This window comes from Lithobates pipiens, unplaced genomic scaffold, assembly GCF_037356315.1.
Source record: "Lithobates pipiens isolate NorthernLeopardFrog02 unplaced genomic scaffold, aLitPip1_a1.2 Scaffold_16, whole genome shotgun sequence".
NCBI lineage: Eukaryota > Metazoa > Chordata > Amphibia > Anura > Ranidae > Lithobates > Lithobates pipiens.
The window spans coordinates 362,390,112-362,413,390 of NW_027507748.1; the positions used below are offsets into that span (position 1 = coordinate 362,390,112).

Consider the following 23,279-nt stretch of genomic DNA (forward strand, 5'->3'; position numbering starts at 1 on the left):
ACATGTTATGTCCCTTTGACACAGGGTCTCTCAGGGTGTTGCTAGCAATGCTGCCAGTATCTGCTCAGCAAGTTACACATAGGCTGGATGCATTTCTTAACAAGGGAAGGGTTTATTACTCACTCAAAAAGCGATGTACATTCTTACATATACAACAGGTCTCCTTCTAAGTATCATGCTGCTGCTTCCAGTCCCACACACACTGTGAATGACTTCCTGGTACAGCCCCTCCCCCAGCATGCATCAGGTGAAAGGGGTTAAGGGTCACAGTGATTCTGCATAAACATTACACCTCCTCTTTTTCTCGAAGAAAAAAAAATAAAACAAAAAAAAAAATATATATATATAACAACAGAACAAATGCACAACACATAAAATACTCTACACATAAAGAACAAGGCAAACAGGATCAGTTCAGCAAGTAGTATCTCCAACTCAGTCCTGTGGCTCTCGTAGCACTTCAGGAGCCCTTTTTCTCAGTTTCCTGTCCTGTAAGATTTCAGTGCTTTGCCAAAGAGGAGATTGATGTCTTTGGCGGGCAGACTTACGAAGTGGCATAGCAGTGGCATAGCACTGGAAGGGATAGCGTCGGTCAAGGGTTCTGGAGATGTCAGTGGGTGTCCAACAGACCAATCAGTCTCTGCGACTAAAGGCACATGTCCGAACTCCCCAGGAATATGGTCACCAACCTTTTCAGGGTTTACTTATAAACTTGTGGGATCATGCCAGACACCATGCCATATGTCACCAGTAGAGCCCTGAGTAGACTCTGGTGGTTGGTTAGAAAGAGGGGTCGGGTTTGTCTTTAGTGTTCGGCAAATGCGCTTCCTCAATTGCGAAAGGTGTCGAACATAAATGCCATTCTCCAGACGAACAAGGTACATTCTTCTTCCAAGAGGTCCATCAATTATGCCAGGAAGCCAATGAGGCAAAAGTCTAATTCCGAAACCATACAAGATCACCGGCACGGAATCCAGGACGGCCTGGTGGAGGAGGTGTTGGTGACTGTTCCTGTGGACGGACTAAATCCAGTTTGGTGCGGAGATGCTTGCCAAACATAAGAAAAGCAGGAGACAGCCCAGTAGTGGCGTGTTTTGTGTTTCGGTACATGGTCAAGAAGTCCAGCAGCTTCTCCTCTGACAGTCTTATCTGGTCCAGAGTGGACAGTAAGTGCTTCTTAAACGTCTGCACAAACCGTTCTGCCAGCCCATTCGAGGCTGGGTGATAAGGAGCTGTTTTGTAGTGTTGGATGCTCAAGCCACTGAGGAAGGATTGAAACTCATGCGATGTAAATTAAGTTCCTTTGTCTGAGACTATGGCTGTTGGCAAGCCCTACTAAGAAAAGAATGATAGCATCTGAGGTAGTAGAAGGCATTTGAAATACCTCTGGCCATTTTGAATGTGCATCTACCACAAACAAATACATTTTACCCTGGATTGGGCCAGCAAAATCAAGATGGAGTCTTGACCACAGGTCTGTCGGCCACGGCCAAGGTAGCAGGGTTCTTTTCTTTTGGGGTCGCTGAGCTTGACAGCACCCAGAACATTGAGCCACATAATCTTCAATTACTTTATCCATTTGTGGCCACCAAACATAGCTCCAGGCTCGCTGCTTCATGCGCACCACGCCAGGATGGCCTCATGCAGTATCCTTAGCATGGTTGGTTGCAAATACTGAGGTATAATCACTCTATTGCCCCACTGTAGGCAACCAGCATTAGTCACAAGCTCACATTTTCAGGTAAAGTACGGACGAAATTCACCTGGGACTTTCTCTGGCCATCCAGACTGAACAAACAAGAATATCTGAGACAGGAAGGGATCTGTGGCTGTATGTCTGGCAATTAGGGAGGTGGCCCAACAGGACCGTGGCCTGTGTACTTCCCCTATGCGCATGTCTCTAGGTGGATGGTGTCCAATTGGTAATCTGGAAAATGCATCTGCATTGCCATGGGCCTCATGGGAGCGGTATCTGATAGAATACGTATAACCTCCCAACAATAGAGCGTACCTTTGTAATCAAGATGTGGGTGTTGTAGAAATTCCTTTCTCAGGATTCAGTATGGACAACAGAGGTTTGTGGTCAGTGATAAGGGTGAACTCCCATCCATAGATCTACGTGTGAAATTTTTTTGTGGCCCATACAATGGCCAAAGCTTCCTTGTCTATCTGGGAGTAATTTTTGTTCTGCTGAGGTTAAAGACCTAGAGGCAAAAGAAATGGGGCGCTCCGTGCCATCTGGCATGACATGGGAATGCACGGCACCCAGTCCATAAGGTGAGGCATCACAAGCCAAGGTGACGTGTTTCTTTAAATCGTAGTAGACCAGAACCTGAGAGGACAGAATGAGCTCTTTAGAAAGCCAAAAAGCTTCTTTACATTTGTCTGTCCATATCCATTTAGCTCTTGTATCCAGTAAGCGATGTAACGGGTAGAGCTGGTGTGCTAGGTTCTGCAAGAAATGGTGGTAGTAATTTAGGTAGGACCTGAGTTGTGTGACATTCTGGGGAGTAGGGGCATAGGTAAGGGCTTTAACCTTTTCTTCAGTAGTGTGTAACCCATGTCGGTCCACAGTGTGGGCACAAAATTCCAGTCGAGACTGGGAAAATTCGCATTTTGAAAGATTGGCATGTAAACCATACTATTGGAGTCTCTCTAGCACAGTTTCAACATTCTTTCTGTGTTCTTCATCAGTGGGACCAGTAATAAGCATGTCATCTAGTAAACACTGTGTGAAAGGTATGCCTGCCGGGACCTCATCCATTATCCGCTGCCAGATGGCTGGAGCTGGGGCTATGCCAAAAACCATGCGGTTATATTGGAATAATCCTTTATGGGTTTAATGGTCAACAGATGGCGTGAATCTGCTTAGAGGCTGGCTTGTCTGGAGAAATTAAGTCTCTGAGAGTGCCATATGCAGCCTGACCCAATGCTGTGAGGAAAACTGCAACTTTCTTTTCTACAGCCACACTATTTGCTTCCATATACTGCTTACTTCCATATACTTCTTAACCAGGGATACTCACTTAGAAAGCGATGTACATTCTTACATGAGAAGTCATATACAACAGATCTCCCTCTAAGTATCATGCTGCTGCTTCCAGTCCCACACATACTGTGACTGACTTCCTGGTACAGCCCCTCCCCCAGCATGCATCAGGAGAAAGGGGTTAAGGGTCACAGTGATTCTGCATAAACATTACAGGACACAAGCAGCAAAAACTAACCCTATAGGAATTTTAACCTCTCCCTACTCTATCCAAAATGAAAACATGTTTACTTTTTCCATAAATTTTTCCACTTTTGCCATACTGCTCTTCTACTACCTGACCTGCCATAAATGGGTACATGTGCCAATAGTGCGAATGGGTACATGTGCCAATAAGAACAGCCAATCTCCCCATTCTGCCTCTCTGTGGGGCGATCGTAGTTGGCTGGTAGACATCGCTCTGCTCACACTATCTCATGCACGGACCGATGTACAGGTACATTGGTTTGCGCAGCTGAGCCGCCTTGCTTCAGTATATCTGTGGAAGGCGGTCAGCAAGTGGTTAAAGGTGTAAAAATATTAACAAAAAGAGCAAAAAAAAATAAGTTTTAATTATAGTTTGTTTACAAAATAGAAGTTAACAAAAAAAATCAACAGGAAAATAATAAATAAATGGAGCAGAATAGGGACTTAATTAAGGCTAATTAGAGTAAATTAATGGTTAATAAGGGATTAAACAGATTAAACAGAGGAACATTTAATACATTTTTTTTTACTTGACAGGTTGCTTTAAACTGACTTCATCTGCAGATTGAACCTAATCCCTTTGATCTGTAGTTGAAGAAACAGAAAAATAAAAAAATAAACAATGTGTCATGGTTATGCAGTAATCTTTTCTGTCAGCTTACCTCTCCTCATGTGTTCAGACTAAGAGCCCAGCCACTCTCACCTGGCTGTTTTTATAGCCTTTCCTCTAAGCATGGCTCCACCCCAGGCCCTATTAGGGAACCCTATATTAACCTGTGCACTGCAAGCCAGCGGTGCTGCTGAACCATTGTATATTCATTGTGTGTGTGGCTTCCTGTTTCCTGCTTGCCGTTTGCACTTATTTTTTCTCTGTTACCGACCTTGGTGTGTTTTCGACTAATCCTGACCTTCGTGACCCTGACCTTTTGGTGTGCCCCCCGACTATCCCTGTTTGCCTGTGACCCTCAACTTTTGGTGTGTACTCTGTTGTTCCTGCCCTGACCTTTGCCTTATCCCTTGCTATCCTTGTTGCTCCAGCCTGATGCTTCCTTCTCCTGTAGTCTACTTTGAGCGTGAGCTGTGAGACCCTAGGGGCTGCAACCTGGAGCCAGACTGCAGCGAAATCCATCCTCACCACTAGAGGCTCTAGTGAACGCCTGCTGGCTCTTAGACTCAGCGCCTGGGGACTCTATGCTCTAGCGCCCACTGGGATCTGTGTTAGTGATCCAGTATACCTGCTTCCTGAACCTTTTTGATAAAAAAATTTCACAATAAGCGATTATTGATTGGTTTGCGCAAAATTTATAGCGTTTACAAAATAGGGGATAGTTTTATGGCATTTTTATTAATAATTTTTTTACTAGTAATGGCGGCGATCAGCGATTTTTTTTTTATTGTGACTGCGACATTATGGCGGACACATTTTTGGGACCATTGTCATTTATACAGCAATCACTGCTATACAAATGCACTGATTCCTGTGTAAATGACACTGGCATGAATGAATGAAATACTTGTATAGCGCACAATGCGAACTGAATCGCCTCTAGGCGCTGTGGCGAGCTTTGATCATCTGCTAAAAGAGGAAGGTCTTAAGTTTTTTCCTAAAAGCCAGGTGATTTTCTTCCAGGCGGATGTTGATTGGTAGAGCATTCCATAGCCGAGGCCCTTGGACAGCGAATCTCCGATCCCCTTGGATTTATACCGGGCTTTGGGCACGAGGAGGAGGTTTTTGTTGGCTGATCGAAGACTGCGGTTTGGTGTGTAATGATTTATTTTCTCCATTAGGTATTGCGGAGCTTCTCTATGCACGCATTTGTGGGTGAGGCAAAGGGTCTTGAACGTGATCCGATTTTTTACGGTTAGCCAATGTAAGCTCCTCAGCGAAGGAGAGATGGATTCCCAGGTTTTCCTGTTATCAGCCGTGCCGCCGTGTTTTGGATCAGTTGTAATCGCGCAAGTTGATATTGTGGTAATCCTATGTAAAGCGAATTTGCGTAGTCCAGTCGTGAATTAATGATTGTTCCAACTACCACTGCTTTGTCATTCTTTGGGATAAAAGGGATGACTCTGCGAAGCATGCGCTGCAGATGGTGAGATCCACTGACTACAGATCTTATTTGCGCATCCATTGACAGTTGTGCATCTAAAATAACCCAGAGACTCTTCGCTTTGGTCTTTGGGGAGATAGTCTACCCAAAGACGGTTGGTGGAGACCAGGAGGTTTTGGTTGCGGGCTTATGATTTGGGTGTAAGATAAGAAGCTTTGTCTTTGATTGGTTCAGCTGGAGGGAGTTAGTGGTCATCCAGTCCTCTATTGATTTGAGGCAGTTTTCAAGTTGTTGTTGGTGATCTTTTATTCCATTGATCCGGAAATAAAGTTGCGTGTCGTCAGCGTAAGAGTGGAAGCAGAGATCTGAGCATCTGATGATTTGAAGGAGTGGGCGAATGTAAATGTTGAAGAGAACGGGTGACAAAGGAGAGCCTTGAGGGACTCCGCAGGTGACTGCCCGAGTTTCGGAGAGGAATTTTCCTAGTTTCACTGTCTGTGACCGATTTCCTAGGAAGGACGTGAACCATTGGAGATCTATGTCTTGGACTCCGGCTACTTCTGTGAGGCGGACGAGTAGAGTATTGTGATCTACTGTATCAAACGCTGGCAGTGAAGGGGTTAACCAGGGGTGGCAGTGTAGGGGTTAAGTGTGTGCTAGGGGCGTGTTACTAACTGTGGGGGGCTGGGCTCTGTGTTAGTGAACACTGATCTCTGCTCCAATCACAGGGAGCAGAGATCCATGTCACTTGTTGCTAGCAAGAACGGGGAGATGCTGTTTGCAACGGCATTTCCCAGTTCTCCTTCCCTGTGAGACGATCGCGGGTATCCCCGCGGCGATCGAGACCGCGGGACCCACGACCGGATTCACGGAGGTCCCGACCGGCACGCCCCGGCAGGGCGGCAAATTCAACTGGATGTACCTGTACGCCAGTTTGCCTGTCTGTGCCATTCTGCCAACGTATATCGTCGTGCGCTGGTCGGGAACTGGTCAACAACAAATAATTTTCAGCTTTTTTTTTTTTTTCACATTTCAGCTGTCAGTGGGGGAATCCCGCTGACAGCTAAAAGAACCCAGCCTGAAATTATTGTTTTTTGCTATTGGTGCATTTGCATGAGTACCAATACTCATGTAAATGCTTAGTATTGGCTTTATCGGTATCAGGGCAACCCTAGCAAATAGCATATGTGTGGATGGGCAGGGCCTGTACAGTATATTAGTGAATAACGGTAATTTTCTCCAGTTGCCTGTCCAGTCTTCAAATAACTTTAATGCCTGCAACTAAACTGCCCAGCTAACAAAATTCCAACCTTCTAATTATAACTGTAAGAAATTGTAACAAAATTTAAGAAACAGTGTAAAGTATAGCATTGGAGGTTATTTACTAAAGGAAAATCCACTTTGCACTGCAAGTGCACTTGAAAGTAAAGTCCTTGTAGATCTGAGAGGGACATGCAAGGAAAATAAAAAACAGCATTTTAGCTTGCACATGATTGGATGATAAAATCAGCAGAGCTTCCACTCATTTCAGATCTACCCCTCAGATTTACAGAGACTGCACTTCCAAGTGCACTTGTAGTGCAATGTGGATTTACCTTTTGTAAATAACTCCCATTGTGACTTAACCATAAAAGTATTTTTGCACTGTGTGAACCCCTGGATGCTGCACACTGACAGTTGGAATACACAACCATAAGCAATACCTATAAACACACAGGTGTGCTTCCTTCAAATGTCACATAAATAAATAACTGCGAATAGTGACCACAATACTCCAATTGTGAATATATATTAAATAAATGTATACAAAAATGTGAAGCAATTAAAATACTCAAACCATAATATTATATATACTGTATGTGTGCAAACAAATGCATGTCACACAATGTATAAAAAAGATGCATGCATAAGCTCAAAACGCTCAATGTATTAACCTCATGGACTACACTTTTTGTATTTTTCATGCGTTGTGTGACATGCATTTGTTTGCATACGTCACAGCTCAGCAGATCTGGACTATGTAAACAAATTCAGATTCCAAGATGAAAAAAGATGATCTATTTTGTGCTCCAAAGGTTGTGGAACTAAAAGTCCCTTTACATTACAAAACTGAAAGCCGCAGGCAAAACTCCCAGAAGCAAAGGCATGATGGGATTTGTAGTTTCAGCACACCTGGAGTGCCGAGGTGGCCTACCCCTACTATAAAGTTGCAAGGTTGAAGTGCAACAAAGATCATAATGGTAGTAGGAATGGGATGCAATATGCAGGGAAGGAAGATTCTGAGACAGGGGTTTATTATACATTTTTATTCTTAACCTCCCTGGCGGTATTCCCGAGTCTGGCTTGGGGTGAGATTTCATTACCATAAGCGGTATTCCGGAGCTAGACTCAGGATCGCATCACTGAATCCATGGAGGGGTTAACTTACCTTGTCCCCTGGATCCAGCGATGTCTCCCCGATGTGATTAGCGAGCCGCCGTTTCTCACTCGATCTGTGATAGCGCAGAGCTCTGTTCCCTGTGAGTGTTGCGATGCACACGGAGTTCAGCGCCAAATTCAAAAAGTAAAAAACACAGTATAGATATAGTATACTGTAATCTTACAGATTACAGTACTGTATCAAATAATTACACGTCCCCTTTGTCCCTAGTGGTTTCTCCAGTGCCCTGCATACAGTTTTATATTATAAATACTATTCTTTATGCCAGGAAACTGGAGATTGTCCATAGCAACCAAAAAGTGTCCATTTACATCAAAAGTGGTTATAGACCAGCTAGAAAACAGTGAAAATAAATTAGAATCACTTGCAGAATTGAGCGATAGTGATTCGTGGGGAAATTCATCATCAAACACTAAAAGTAATGACAGCGACAATTCTACAACTCGGCACATTTCAGTGTTTTTGATTTGATTACATTATTGAATAATTTTAATTATTATTATTATTTGTTATCATTATTTATAGTTATTTATATATATATATATATATATATATATATATATATATATATATATATATATATATATTATAATTTAGGATTTTGTATTTCAAATTTTATCATACCGGGATGTTTATTACACTCTTGTTTGGATGGATTTAAGTAAATTATTTCTAAGAATTACAGGGAAACAATATAAAACGCCAAATTTCCATGTTAAATAATGGTACCGCTTTCAGCACCTAAAATCTGAAATAATCATACCGCCGGGGAGGTTAAAGTGAAGTAAACCCTATCGTTTTCAGCCAAGGAGGCTGCCATCTTGGCCTCCCTTTAATCCTTAACTGCCATGAAGCTGCACATGTGATCAGTTATGACACCAGCCATTGGATGGTTTGACAGTTTGGTTGAGAGCACAACCAATGTGACAGTTAACATTTCCGGCATGCAGGGAATGTAACTGTTTTTTCAAACTGTTAGATCGATGGGTTAACTTCCGCTTTAAGATTCATACATTTTTTCTAATTGCATTCAAAATGATAACCCCCTCAGAGAAGCGTTTCCCCGAGGGGGTTACCTTGCAGGTGCACCCCGAGTACAGCATTTGCGTCTATTGATACAGAATGCTGGACTGGGCCCCGCCTCCTGCGTTATTGGGTTTGACAGCAGCGGGAGCCAATGGCTGTGCTGTTATAAATCTACCCAATCAAGAGCCGGGAGCCCGTGGAGAAGGATTCAGCGCTTCCCCACTGACTGAATGAAGGGGTTCAGATAAGTAAAATGGGGGGGGGGGGCTAGGGGCCGGTGACTGCCAGGTTTTTTTTCTCTTATCCTATCCATTAAGGTGAAAAAACACATACCCTTACAACCCCTTTAATATGTTGTAAAAACATTTATAAACAAAATCCAAAATGTTTCATGTCCTGGTTTGCATATTCGCTTCTCCACCTTCACAACTAAAGTGTGTAAAAATGTAAAACATTTACATCTAATGATCTCAACAATATGTCATTTTAAAATAAACTGCTTTTCCATTAGCCTAGACATCCTAAAATATTCACCTAAGATGGTACTCTTAAAATAGTAAGAGCCGCGGTTATTGATGACTGAGCACGAGACATGGCAAAGAAACTGTGCTCAGGGATTCTGTCCAGCAGCAATGTTATTTTCTTCCAGTGACACTTACTGCTTAACAGCTTGTTTTGATGGGCATTCATTTATGAAATATGCTTTTTAATTTCTGGCTGCTGCACACTGTCATATTGCACTGTTATCATGACCCTCCCATTTGTTCCATAAACTGTTCTAATCCCTGCTGTACAGTTAGTAGATCCTACTGAGCATGAAGAAGCTAAACACACAAAGTATATGCCAAGTACTCCTAGGAAACAGCAGAGTGTGTAGCAGCATGGAAGATAATAAAAAAAGATAGGATGGTGGAACCACGCTCAATGCCTAGTTAAGATGCTTATGTATGAATATCATAACACTACTGAGTTTGCTAACGTAATGGAATGGTGACTCTTGTTTAAAGCATATGCTTAAACAGTAACACACTGATGAAACGCATTCTTTAAAACTGAATTTTATATTTTTTGGAGGGTACAGCATCAAACACATTAGGTATGTGTAATTGTGTGTATCCCATTACCTGCAGGCAGCTGCTTCTGGTAAAAAATCCACCTTTCAGTGCTTCCTTCAGAGCTACTGGATTTTGCCTTAAGGCTCGGTTCACAATGATGTGATGCAAGAAACGCACAGGAACCGCTGCTTTTTCTGCATAGCACCACATAGCAAGCAAGCTGTTGCAGGTGTCAATTATCAGTGTCAACACCCCAAAAGCAGGTCACAGAACACTGTGTATTTGCTAGAATCAAATCGCATGGGTATTAACACCTATGTCATCTGATTCCAGTGCAGCAAAAAAAAAAAAAAAGGCGCCTGCACCATGTTAATGCAGATGCGGTGTTGATTTTTGTCTGACAAAATGACGTCCTCGAATCGCTTTGCACAAGAATACAGTGTGATTCCTGTGATGCATTTCATCAGTGTGAACGCAGCCTGAGTGGTTGTCTTCTGGTGTTGTATGGGTTTAAAGCAGCCTCTGATAGTGAGGAAGGTTGTGCCACTCACCCACCCCCTTCTGCCCTCTCTGCCAACTCTGCTTATATTACCACTCTCCCACAATGAGTTGAATTCTGTGGATTGAGGAGGAGCTGCTGAATGACAGGATCTGCACCACCTATTCAGTAAACATGATCTTTTGTATCAGAGTAATAATCCAAGCAATATGAATGGCGTAGAGAGCGGAAGGGTGCGGTTGAGTGGCACTACTTTTCTTGGCAGCAGAAGCTGTTAATTGATACAGCACTGGAAGACAGATGCTCTGGGAAGTATCGGCAGCTCTAAAACAGGGATCTCCAAACTACTTACCCCCCGCTGTTGCCGAACTACATGCCCCATGAGACACTGTAAAACTCTGACATTCAGACATGACTAGGTATGATGGGAATCATAGTTCCCGAACAACTGGAGAGCAATAGTTCAGGGACCCCTCCTCTGAAGGGAGGCTTTTTACAAGAAGCAGTCAAAAAAATGCTCCCTGATATGCTACAACTACAAGGCAAGACTGTTTTGAAGTCTGGGCAAGGTGCCCCCACTATAGAGGGTCAACGTTTGCCCCTACCTTATTCTAGACATGTACCTGTAGGTGATACGATCTTCTCAGTATGTTCATGCAAGTCCTGTTTATCTATGTATTTTTCACCTAAGGGTGTCTCGACCCCAAATTGTTAGTTACTACATGTTACTGTTTAGGCACTTGGTATGTTATATGATTCTTGCTGCTTATCCTTAAAGAATAAAAAAAAAAAGAAGTAGTCGACTGCAGGTTAAAGGATACACATCATTACTCATAACTAGGGATGCACCGAAATTTCGGCCCCCGAAACATATCGGCCGAAAATGGTGTTTTCGGCAAAATGCCGAAAGGAAAATCTTGCCGATAATGGGGCCGAAAATGGGGGTGGGGCATTGCTGGGCTCCGCCCCCTGGTGCCGCCCATTCCACTGGTGTTTTCCTTGTCCGTCCCCAGTCCTCTGTCCTCTTTTCGTCCCGCCCGACAGTGCAGTGATCTCCGTGTGTCACGGAGCTGTGCATTGAATTGCCTGGGTGGCTGCAGTAACAATGTCCCGCCTCCTGTGACAGACGGTACACTGATCCAATGGCAGGACATTGAATCAGTGTGACGTGATTACAGGAGGCGGGACATTGTTACTGCAGCCGCCCGGGCAATTCAATGCACAGCTCCGTGACACACGGAGATCACCGCTCTGATTCGGGCATGGGTAAGGCTGCATTTAGACACTGGCAAGCTGCATGAGGGGGAAAGAGTGTGCCCAGGGCAAGCATTGCAGAGTTTTGTCCGCGGCTAAATCACACGTTTTTTGTGCCCACAGTGCTGCTGCATCCAAAAGTCATTTGTTTGCCTCTGAAACTATCCACCTCTGGCCACTTGTGTGAATGTAGCCATGCTATATAACACCAGGTCACAGGACAAAGGCTGTACTCCCTTTATTGGCCATATAATAAAAAATAATAATAATCTTGATTTTGACCCAGCTAGGTTTTTATCTCCATGTGATAGAATGGGGAAGGGTTAAGTTATTGCTAGTAGAGGTAACGATATGAGCATTCCCAATAGAAGTCTGTTGGAACTGAACCAGGTAGCTTGCTTGGGGCCAGTTCACACCAGATGCAGTTCCGTGTGCCTGCAGTATCTGACCATCTCCTGTACCATGCCTGCAGTCTCTGACCATCTCCTGTACCATGCCTGCAGTCTCTGACCATCTCCTGTACCATGCCTGCAGTCTCTGACCATCTCCTGTACCATGCCTGCAGTCTCTGACCATCTCCTGTACCATGCCTGCAGTCTCTGACCATCTCCTGTACCATGCCTGCAGTCTCTGACCATCTCCTGTACCATGCCTGCAGTCTCTGACCATCTCCTGTATTATAGAAGGTTATTTATAAAAAGGGTTCGGCGCCACTGTAAATTTGCTCAAAAGGGGTGTGTACATAAAGTAGAGGTACACCTCCACCATTAGCCTATCACAGATCCACAAGAGGTGTCATATACCAGATCCTATCCAAAGGAGTGTATATATGAGTTACACAGGAGGAGAAAGGAAAGGGAAGTACATAAATAACCCCCCTAAAGCTAGCTACTACTAATATGCAGAATATAGAAAATAAATACACACTCCCAACAGTAATATACAACAATTCCTGAACACAGCCAATCAGGTACCACAGAAGATGGCTATAAATTAGACCAAGCTTGACTACGTAGACGCAAAACTAGACAACTACGTAAGCAGCGGGAATTAGTAATATGGTAAATAACATATGCATAGCGTGCAGAAGTGATAAATACGTGGTAAATAATAAAATATTAATATGCCACTAAATTAATAAGTGTGTTGAAAAGTTAACACAGTGAAGTTAATTGCATGAATAAAAAATAGAAAATAAATAAAAATAAAAATACGGTGACCATACAGTGTAATATACCCTCAAATAAATATGTGATGATACCAGGAATGTATATCCGTAAAAAAGGAGATATTACATAAATAAATAAATGTTAAATAAATTAATGTGATAAATATTACCCAAGAAAATGCATATAAATCTCAAAGTTAGCCCCAGATAATCTATTAAGAGCTATAAATGCAGTCCAAAAAGTGAAAAAATATATATTACTAATAAAAATTAAAAATTAGTAATTAATAAGTCCACAGATTCTTCACAGTAAAAAAAGTGCAGTAGGTGAAAAAGTGACTGGTGCCCAGGAACACATTTTCAGGTGACTTTTGTGCTCACCCCCTTTAGCTCCCCACTCACCGAAACTATGAGCCCACACAGGGCAGTCAGGCCCGTAGATATCACACTGCTGACGTAGATGCGCTGATGAAAGATTATTTGCAGAAATTGTAGTCCACTCAGGTCCTGATTAGCAGGTGAGGCTGATATTGGTATTCAGAGTTTCCTCAAGGAGAAAAGAAGGGGGGAGGATTCCATAGTGTAGTAATTCCAACAAAGGTGTGTAGTTTTAAAAAACCATAAGCTTTTATTCGCACATCGGTATCCAGACAAAGATGTGTTTTGCAAAAATAAAAAATATAATAACAAAAATAACAGAAGATATGTATATAAAATGAGCTAAACTAAAAAAAAGCATTCACAAAAAATACCACACAGAAAACCATTCGGGGGTATATGATGTACCACCCCAGTATGACACAAAGGGTATGGTATCAGTTCCAAGAAGTAAAAAATATATATATGATGAAAACCAAAAATAAATTTGAAAAATAAAGCTGAAAATAAAAATCAAAAAATGCAGAAAAAATGCAAGATGTAAAATATAAGTCTATATATATAAAAGACTCGTACTGTACACAGAGTGTAGGTGGCTAAACATATATGCACCTCTCCAAAGCCATAAGCCCTATAACGAGCCCTGGTAAGAAGCTTTTTAAGGCGCTGATATTAGAGGATGTTAAATACTGGACAGCAGGGTTAGATGGACAGGGGGGTTCAGTACATCCGACCAGTCCCTAAAACAGTCCACTCCGTTCAGAAAGGCTAAAGACTGGGGGTATGGAGATAACTCCGCCGTCGGTCCTCACACGGGGGTGTAGCGCTACCACCTGTATGAAGGCTCGCAATGCCCAGCTTTAGCACGGGAGCAAGCACGTATGCAACCGTACCTAGCGTGCGTTCCGTCCTGCGTTCCACCTAACACACGTGACAATGCGGAAGTGGCGTGCGTGATTGCGTCATACGCGTTTCGTCATAAGACGTCCTCAGTAACGTCTTATGAAACACATCTTTGTCTGGATACCGATGTGCGAATAAAAGCTTATGGTTTTTTAAAACTACACACCTTTGTTGGAATTACTACACTATGGAATCCTCCCCACTTCTTTTCTCCTTGAGGAAACTCTGAATACCAATATCAGCCTCACCTGCTAATCAGGACCTGAGTGGACTACAATTTCTGCAAATAATCTTTCATCAGCGCATCTACGTCAGCAGTGTGATATCTACGGGCCTGACTGCCCTGTGTGGGCTCATAGTTTCGGTGAGTGGGGAGCTAAAGGGGGTGAGCACAAAAGTCACCTGAAAATGTGTTCCTGGGCACCAGTCACTTTTTCACCTACTGCACTTTTTTTACTGTGAAGAATCTGTGGACTTATTAATTACAAATTTTTAATTTTTATTAGTAATATATATTTTTTCACTTTTTGGACTGCATTTATAGCTCTTAATAGATTATCTGGGGCTAACTTTGAGATTTATATGCATTTTCTTGGGTAATATTTATCACATTGATTTATTTAACATTTATTTATTTATGTAATATCTCCTTTTTTACGGATATACATTCCTGGTATCATCACATATTTATTTGAGGGTATATTACACTGTATGGTCACCGTATTTTTATTTTTATTTATTTTCTATTTTTTATTCATGCAATTAACTTCACTGTGTTAACTTTTCAACACACTTATTAATTTAGTGGCATATTAATATTTTATTATTTACCACGTATTTATCACTTCTGCACGCTATGCATATGTTATTTACCATATTACTAATTCCCGCTGCTTACGTAGTTGTCTAGTTTTGCGTCTACGTAGTCAAGCTTGGTCTAATTTATAGCCATCTTCTGTGGTACCTGATTGGCTGTGTTCAGGAATTGTTGTATATTACTGTTGGGAGTGTGTATTTATTTTCTATATTCTGCATATTAGTAGTAGCTAGCTTTAGGGGGGTTATTTATGTACTTCCCTTTCCTTTCTCCTCCTGTGTAACTCATATATACACTCCTTTGGATAGGATCTGGTATATGACACCTCTTGTGGATCTGTGATAGGCTAATGGTGGAGGTGTACCTCTACTTTATGTACAGACCCCTTTTGAGCAAATTTACAGTGGCGCCGAACCCTTTTTATAAATAACCTTCTCTGATTCTGGTTGCATCCCCTTAGGGGGTAGTAACTTTTAGGGTTGGCGACATTGGCTGTGAGTCCTTCTATTTACACCTGTATCTCATTTGAGCCTCCGTATCGCGGCCTGGGATCTGTAAGATCTGAGCATTTTTTGATCTCCTGTATTATGTCTGCAGTCTCTGACCATCTCCTGTATTATGTCTGCAGTCTCTGACCATCTCCTGTATTATGTCTGCAGTCTCTGACCATCTCCTGTACCATGCCTGCAGTCTCTGACCATCTCCTGTATTATGTCTGCAGTCTCTGACCATCTCCTGTATTATGTCTGCAGTCTCTGACCATCTCCTGTACCATGCCTGCAGTCTCTGACCATCTCCTGTACCATGCCTGCAGTCTCTGACCATCTCCTGCACCATGCCTGCAGTCTCTGACCATCTCCTGTACCATGCCTGCAGTCTCTGACCATCTCCTGTACCATGCCTGCAGTCTCTGACCATCTCCTGTACCATGCCTGCAGTCTCTGACCACCTCCTGTACCATGCCTGCAGTCTCTGACCATCTCCTGCACCATGCCTGCAGTCTCTGACCATCTCCTGTACCATGCCTGCAGTCTCTGACCATCTGCTGTATGAAAATATTTTTTAAAAACAGTCATTTTCGGTATCGGTGCTGTTTCGGTATCGGTTTCGGTTTTCGGCCTAGTGTATTTTTCATTTTCGGTATCGGTTTCGGCACCAAAAAACCCATTCGGTGCACCCCTACAGTCATAACTAATGTTTTTAGTGCTGTATCCTGAAAAAAAAAAAAAAAAAACTTCAGATTAACCACCTTAATACAGTGCACTTACACCCCCTTCCTGACCAAACCAATTTTCAGCTTTCAGCGCTCTCACAGTTTGAATGACAATTACTCAGTCATGCAACACTGTACCCATATGAAACTTGCGTCCTTTTTTCCACACAAATAGAGCTTTCTTTTAGTGGTATTTAATCACTAGTGGGTTTTTTTATTTTTTGTACTATAAATAAAATAAAACATAAATTTTGTGAAAAAAATGCCCTTTTCTTTGTTTCTGTCGTAAATATTTGCTAATTAGTAATTTTTCTTCATACATTTTGGCCAAAATTTATACTGCTACATATCTTTGGTAAAAATAACCCACATTAGTGTATATTATTTGGTGTTTGTGAAAGTTATAGAGTCTACAAACTATGGTGCCAATCACTGAAAATTGATCACTTCTGATCAGGCCTTCAGTACATCAGGTGTATCTCATTTCTTGAGTCAGGAAAGTACAAATACCCACCAAATGACCCCTTTTTACAAAGTAGACATTCCAAGGTATTAAGTAAGTAGCATGGTGAGTTTTTTTAAGTTGACATTTTTTCCCACAATTCTTTGCAAAATTAAGATTTTCTTTTATTATTATTTTTTTTACAAAATTGTCATATTATCAGGTTATTTCTCACACACAGCATATGCATACAACAAATTACACCCCAAAATACATTCTGCTACTCTTCCCGAGTACGGCGATACCACATGTGTGAGACTTTTACACAGCCTGGCCACATACAGAGCACCAACATTGATGTAGTACCTTCAGACGTTCTACGAGCAAAAATGACGCATCTCATTTCTCAACCACCTATTACACTTTAGAATGAGGTCATTTTATGGGAAATTCCATTGTCTGGTACTCCAGGACAATGGAATTTCGCATGAAATGACCCCATTTTGGAAAGCAAACACCCCAACGTATAATCTGTGAGGCATAATGAGTCTTTTGAACGGTTTATTTTTTTCCAGAAGTTTTTGGAATATGTTGAAAAAAATGAAAACGCATTTTTTTTTACACAAAGTTGTCAATTTATAAGATATTTCTAACACATAGCATGTATATAGCAAAAATTACACCCCAAAACACATTCTGCTACTCCTCTCGAGTATGGCGATACCACATGTGTAGGACTTTTACACAGCTTGGTCACATAGAGAGGCCGAACATTGAAGTAGTACGTTCAGACGTTCTAGGAGCATAAATGACACATCTCATTTCATTCCTACCCATCACACTTTTGAAGGTCCTGGACCACCAGGACAGTGAAATTACCCACAAAATTACCCCATTTTGGAAAGCAAACACCCCAACGTATGATGGGCTGCAGATAGGTACTCGGGTACTCTGATGGCCTGGTGACAGGTACTCGGGTACTCTGATGGCCTGGTGACAGGTACTCGGGTACTCTGATGGCCTGGTGACATGTACTCGGGTACTCTGATGGCCTGGTGACAGGTACTCGGGTACTCTGACGGCTTGGTGACTGGTATTTGGGTACTCTGAGGGGCGGTGACAGGTACTCAGGTACTCATATGGACTGTGACAGGTACTCGGGTACTAAGATGAACTGTGACAGGTACTCAGGTACTCAGATAAACTGTGACAGGTACTCAGATGAACTGTGACGGGTACTCAGATGGACTGGGACAGGTACTCAGATGGACTGGGACAGGTACTCAGATGGACTGGGACAGGTACTCAGATGAACTGTGACAGGTACTCGGGTACTCAGATGGACTGGGACAGGTACTCAGGTACTCAGGTGGGCTGTGACAGATACTCGGGTACTCTGATTCGCTGTGACAGGTACCCGGGTACTCGGATGAACTGTGACAGGTACTCGGGTACTCAGATGGGCTGTGACAGGTACTCGGGTACTCAGATGAACTGTGACAGGTACTCAGGTACTCGGGTACTCAGATGGGCTGTGACAGGTACTCGGGTACTCAGATGGGCTGTGACAGGTACTCGGGTACTCAGGTGGGCTGTGACAGGTACCCGGGTACTCGGATGAACCGTGACAGGTACTCGGGTACTCCGATGGACCGTGACAGGTACTCGGGTACTCCGATGGACCGTGACAGGTACTCGGGTACTCTGATGGACTGTGACAGGTACTCGGGTACTCTGATGGACCGTGACAGGTACTCGGGTACTCTGATGGACCGTGACAGGTACTCTGGTACTCTGATGTGCCGTGACAGGTACTCGGGTACTCTGATGTGCCGTGACAGGTACTCGGGTACTCTGATGGACTGTAACAGGTACTCGGGTACTCTGATGGACTGTGACAGGTACTTGGGTCTTCTGATGGGCTGTGACAGGTACTCAGGCACTCAGATGGACTGTGACAGGTACTCAAATACTCTGATGGACTGGGATTGACAGGTACTATGAGGGGTGGTGACAGGTCCTCTTTATTGGGGGGGGGGAATCAGTGTGATTGGTGTACACTGTAGGCGGTAACAAGATGTTACCGCAATCTCCTCCTCACACTCGCATGCGCCGTGCACAGTGGGGGTGTGACCATCTGTGATCGGCCGTGACTTCATCACGGCCGATCACGTGGTAAACAGCCATAACCAATGGCTGTTCACCCCTTCGGTGGCGAGGGTGTCTCCGTGACACGCCGCCACCGAGGAAACCGGGATGCACGCGCACGATCGCGCGCATTCCCTGTTTAAGCGGGAGGCCGTCATTTGACGGATTCAGTAACTCCTACCAACTAGTATTGTAAGATCATAAACCTTACCTTTCTGTACTAAAGCTAAGCAGTGCTAAGACACCTCCCCTACCCTCTCACCCCAAACTGAACACTTATGTGTCCTTAGTCTCAGTGAAGTCTGAATATAGACAGAAATAGATGGGAATGCCTCAGGCTGCATATGAAAAAAATCCATACTGGGTCAGTATCTTATGTGTGTTAGTCTCATTGACTGAGAAAGTAGTCACTTCAGATCGGATTCAGAAGAATGTCCATATAACACTACAAAAAGTCTGACTAAACTAAAGTACTATTTATCATTTAAAGCGGAACTTCACCCAAACAAGGAAGTTGACACGAACGTATGGGGCCTTTATTCATTAGGCCCCTCTTACCCTCTGCCCTAAAATACCAATATCATGCCCTATACTCAATCTATATCCTTTCACCTTAGGTATAATTCATACACATCTACCCCTGAAGAGCGAGCTAGGACTCGCGAAACATGTCGGGCACACCTGATGTTTGTATGCTATGCGATTGTTCATACACAAATGTACCATTATTACTATTATTATTTTTATTCTACCCATTTATATGTACTCTGTATGAATTGGCTTTCTCTGATGACATTAATGCAGGGCTCGACAAACCCCGGGCGCCGGGTCGCATTTGCGACTAGAATTAGGGACCTGGCGCCTGAGGCGGCACAGCTGGGGGTATCCTGTCTCTGTGCACCCCTCCGGCGTGATCGCGTTGGGCCACGCCGCCGCCGGCCGGTGATTGAGGCTGCGGCTTTGAGGCCTTCTCTGGTCCTATGCTTCCTTCTGAAATCTGGCGCCCTCTTGTGGTTGCCGTTGGTACGACAACCAGCAATGCTAATGGAGCTTCCCCTGCCTGTTTTGACTGCCTGCCCATCTCCTTCCCTTTACTTAGAACCCCTAAACATTATATATATTTTTTATTCTAACACCCTAGATAATAAAATGGTGGTCGTTGCAATACTGTCTGTCACACCATATTTTCACAGCGGACTTACAAGCGCACTTTTTTGGGATTTTTCTTTATTTAATTAAAAAATAAGACAACAGTAAAGTTAGCCCAATTTTTTTTTATATTGTGAAAGATAATGTTACACCGAGTAAACTGATACCAACATGTCACGCTTCAAAATTGCATCTGCTCGTGGAATGGCGACAAACTTTTAACCTTTAAAATCTCCATAAGCGACGTTTAAAAAATTCTACAGGTTGCATGTTTTGAGATACAGAGGAGCTCTAGGGCTAGAATTATTGCTCTCACTCTACCGATCGCAACGATACTTCACATGCATGGTTTGAACAACATTTTCATATGTTACTCACATATGTGTTCGCTTCTGCACGCGAGCTTGGCGGGACGGGGCGCGTTTAAAATGATTATTTTTCTTATTTATTTTAACTTTTATTTTTAATTTTGTTCACTGTTCTTTTAAAAAAATTGTCACTTTTATTCCTATTACAAGGAATGTAAAAATCCCTTGTAATAGAAAAAAGCATGACAGGTGTTCTTAAATATGAGATCTGGGGTCAGAGAGACCTCAGATCTAATATTTACATTAAAATGCAATTTAAAAAAAAATTGTCATTTGAATTTTTTTTTTTTTTAAATGTCCCTCTAAGAGCTATGGGCAATGACTTGGACAGGTCCAGATCACCGTTACCAAGCTGGCTCCTAACTTTTTTAGCTGGCTCCTAGATTCCAAGCAAATTTGTCAAGCCCTGCATTAATGCATGTAATACTTTTACTAATAAATATATACTGTATTTACTGTTTTATTGGCTTAGCGGTGCCCACATCAAGTCCCAGGGCGAGATTTTTCCTTTTTGAAACAAGGAAGTTCCGCTTTTCCGCCTCCTCCTTCCCCATCCTCTATTCATTTTGGATACCTTTTGTCTTTTTGGGGGGAGGCAAGTACCTGATCTTGACAAGTACCCACTCCCACTTCCGCTCGGATGGACTAGTTTGCCTCTTTTGCTTGTATATCACAGGTCTCAGAAGGCTGTAATACCATTCATAAAGTGCAGTGTGACTCACAGCGGAATGTTTACTATGAGCATCCGGCTGTGAAGTCGCAAGGATACACAGCCGGGTGCCGATAGTAAACATTCCGGCGCTGGGAGAAAACCGGTGAAAAAGCGGTTTGGGTGGCAATAAACAGGTGAGTGTCTCCTTTTTTTTAAAGTCAGCAGCTAATTTTACAGTCGGAAGATCCTCCTTAAATTAAAGAAACTACAATATGGCATGGTTATATTAGGGAAAAATGAATGCACTGCTGAGAAGAAATAAAAATGCAGAAATTAATGAACAAAGTACTTCATTGGCCTCCAAAAATTTGTGCTATCCTCTAGTTTTTGTACACACTGAATTTCAATCAAATCAGACTGAATGGACCAGCATTTGTTCTGTTGGAGGGCCTGTCAGCAACAGACAAATCAACAACTATTCTCAATCTACTTTTGTCGAAAGAGCTGGGGGAAAAATAGATGCAGACACCGCTTGGGTATTTTGACAGCTGGAGGTGCTGTTTGTTAGAATACATTACCCGCAGTGGGAGATTTGTCCATTTGCATTTTTAGGGTTAGCTCACACCAAATGCAGCCCAGTGCGTTTTTAATCTGCGTTAAAAATACATGTACAGTGTTTTCCATGTATTTCCAATGTCTTTAGTTCACAGCAACGCAGTTAGTTTTAATGGAGTCAAGAAAAGTAGAACCTGCTGCATTTTTCTGTATGGAATGCAGCAAAAATGCACCGGAAAGCACTTAAACACACCAAAAATGCACACTGTCCTGAATTTTTAAGTGTCAAAATAAAAAAATTAAAAAGAAACAAAAATGTACTGGAATGCACTGAAAACGTATCAAAAACATGTAAAAGTGTATACAAAAATGCATCTGGGACGCATTAATTGTGGTGTGAACCAGCCCTCAACCTGTATGGAGGAATCTGTTTCCACTCTAGGTTTCTATCTATATGAAATCTATACATATATGGCCAACTTAAGGGGTAATAATATTACAAATACCAGGGCTTGACAAATTTGCTTTGACTCTAGCAGCCAGCTAGAAAAGTTAGGAGTCACGTTTTTTTTAACTAACAAATCTTACGGGTGGAACATGTAACATGGTCCCGAAGGTGAACTTATCCTTTAATTCTTTCACAGCCAGAGCTGTTTTTGCGTTTGTTTGCACACGTTTAAAAAAAAAATTGAGGCCTGAAGATTATATAAAACCCCTAAGCATTATATATTTTCTGAACGCAGACAACATAGAGAATAAAATAATGGTATTTTCAATTTTTTATGTCACACGATATTACCGCAAAGGTCTAGGAAACACAGCATTTCAGTAACAAAAAAAACACATTAAAAGTAAATTTTAGGGGGGGGAGGGGGAATGCAATAAATTGCACAATAAAGATACCCAACATGTCAAACCTTAACCCATTCCAGACGAGCGTACACAGATGTGCGTACTCGGGTTTCGGGGGTTATACTGGGATGATGACCGCAGCTACAGGCATCATCCCGGTACCGTTGTTTCGAGCGGGCGATTGGCTATCCAGGGATAACAATCGACGTGGCTATAAGCCGCTCGGTTGTTATCCCAGAGGAGCGGGAGGGGACATCCCCCCCCTCCCGCCACCTTCTGCTGCTGTTCCCGGGCCTCCCGGTGGCACGGGAGACCCGATCGACAATCCGCCGCTTCTGGCAGCTAGGGACAGATTGGAATGAAGCTGGAAATGGCTTTGTTACAGCCTCCTGATTGTAAACATGGAAGCGACGTTACAACGTCACTTCCTGTCTACTCAGCTGCCAATAGCACCGGTTTAAAAAAAATATACAGTATTCAGAATCGCCGAAAATGGTGATCTGAATACTTGGAAGTGCAAAGGAGGGATTGAAGGTCTTTTAGAACCCCCATCCCTCCATAAAGAGTACCTGTCACCACCTATTACTGTCACAAGGGATGTTTACAGTCCTTGTGACAGCAATAAAAGTGATCAAAAATTTTTTTTTTTTTTAAACACAAGTTAATAATGTAAAAATAAATAAGGGAAAACATTTTTTTTTTAAAGCGACCCGTCCCCGCGAGCTCACGCAGCAAAGAAAGCGCATATGGAAGTCGCTCCCGTATATGTAAATGGTGTTCAAATCACACATGTTGCGCGATCGCTGCAATCGTCAGAGCAAGAGCAATATTTATTTTTTGGTAACAGGTTCTGTTTAATGAGGCATGCAAGGTCTAAAAGACCCTGCATGTCTCCCCTGTGCTCCACTGAATGAAATGCAATGCACATTGCACTGCATTAAATTCCCTCCCAGCCTTGATGGGCCGGGAAATTGTCAACGGAAACCCGGAAATGATGTTACATATCAATTCTGGGTCAACAACTAGAAGGGGAGGAGAGCGGACATGTGTCCGCTGTCCTCCCCCCCCCCCCCC

General features: G+C 42.8%; 1 protein-coding gene across 1 annotated transcript in view; it reads right to left on the reverse strand.

Moving 5' to 3' along the window:
* SPOCD1 (SPOC domain containing 1) overlaps positions 1-23,279 on the reverse strand; it is a 235,509-nt gene that overhangs the window by 154,950 nt on the left and 57,280 nt on the right. The gene's annotated exons all lie outside the window — the stretch shown is intronic.